The sequence below is a fragment of the Dipodomys merriami genome, unplaced genomic scaffold (assembly GCF_024711535.1).
Source record: "Dipodomys merriami isolate MVZ:Mamm:240054 unplaced genomic scaffold, mDipMer1.0.p SCAF_11, whole genome shotgun sequence".
In the NCBI taxonomy this organism is placed as follows: Eukaryota; Metazoa; Chordata; class Mammalia; order Rodentia; family Heteromyidae; genus Dipodomys; species Dipodomys merriami.
Genome location: NW_027202382.1, coordinates 24,139,882 through 24,141,570, shown reverse-complemented (window position 1 = coordinate 24,141,570; position 1,689 = coordinate 24,139,882). Strand labels below are relative to the sequence as shown.

General features: G+C 40.2%; 1 pseudogene; it reads left to right on the top strand.

Moving 5' to 3' along the window:
- On the top strand, positions 1-677 carry LOC138816273 (bax inhibitor 1 pseudogene; annotated as a pseudogene).
- The last annotated feature ends 1,012 nt before the right edge of the window (positions 678-1,689 follow it).

Genomic DNA, 1,689 nt, shown 5'->3' with positions numbered 1-1,689 from the left:
AGAGGAGACTGTGTCACACTGATTCTGGAACCATGAACGTATTTGATCTGAAGATCAACTTTGATCTACTCTTAAAATTCTCCCACATAATTTCCTTGACACAGCAGTACCTGAAGAAGGTCTATGCCGATTTTGCCTTCTGTATGTTTGTGTCAGATGTGAGGGCTTATGTCTATGTGGTCACTCATTTCATCCAGGCTGGCCTGCTGTCTGCCTTGGGCTCCCTGGGATTGATACTTTGGCTGACAGCAACACCTCATAGTCATGAAACCGAGCAGAAAAGACTAGGATTTCCTGCTGGATTTGTTTTCCTTACAGGAGTTGGCCTGGGCCCTGCTTTGGAGTTGTGCATTGCTATTAATCCCAGCATCCTTCCCACTGCCTTTATGGGCACCATGAAGATTTTGATGTCGTCCATGAGCCTGATGCTTTTGTCTCCCCTGGGGAACCTTTCTTTGAATCCGTTTGGCTTTTCCAGACAAACCCGTATATGGGACTGGTTGGTCATGTGTGGCTTTATCCTTTTTGATACTCAACTCATTATTGAAAAGGCTGAAAATGGAGATAAGAATTACATATGGCACTGTGTTGATGTCTTCTTAGATTTCATTATTCTCTTCCAAAAGCTTATGATGATCTTGGCTATGAATGAGCAAGAAGAAAGAGAAGTGAGATGACCATCCAGCCTTTCCTAGTCTGACCTCCTCTCCCTCTCTTCATTTCCTCTTTGCACACATCACAGGTGGCATGTTCTGTGATAATGAAAAGCATTAAAAAGCATTAAAAAAAAGCATTTAAATTTACTTAGAAGCAACAGTAAGCAACACTGGGTGGAAAGTGGTAAAATAAGTTAACCCTTTAAAAATAGCTCTGTGTGTGTGTGCGTGTGTGTGTGTGTGTGTGTGTGTGTGTGTGTGTGAGTGCGCGCGCGCATGCACATGCTTATGTCAGTCCTGAAGCTTGCACTCAAGGCTTGGGTGCTGTCTTTGAGTGTTTTTGTTCAAGGATAACACTTTGCCACTTGATTCACAGTTCTACTTCTGATTTTGGTTGGTTAATTGGAGGTAACACGCTTACAGATTTTTCTGTCTGGTCATCTTCAAACTTCGATCATAAGGTCTCAGCATCCTAAGTAGCTAGGATTAGTGGCGTGAGCCACTGGCACCTAACAAAATAGCTTCTGTGTCTTAGTTAAAGAGTTTTTTAAATAATAAAGTCTCAATCACTCCTTTTTGAAAGAAGAGTTGTCATTTTTATCTGACCATTGTTATTCTTTTAGATTTTGAACCAAAAACATTGTCTGTGGTCTCATTCACATACATTGATTAGAACTGGAAAGGATATAGCAGAAGCAGATTCTTTCCTGGGACAAAGCCTGGTGATCTATTGGAGCCTTAATTGCTTCATCTTTAAATGGACAGAATTGTCCTTGACTTTCAGTTCTGGTATGGAAGTTAAAAAGTTTGCACTGTGCTCAGATCATAGGAAGCATTGCACGTATGCCTGCTTTGTGAGGTTAGTTTAAGATTAAATTGCTCATTGTAAAGGAAAAAATCTCTGCTTTATGGTAGGGTGATAAATTTAGCCTCATCAATCAGCCAGACATTATGGGTTTCTTGAAAGAATATAGAATATTTAGCATCACCATTCAAGCATTCTTAGAGAAAAAAAACAAAAACAAAAAAACGT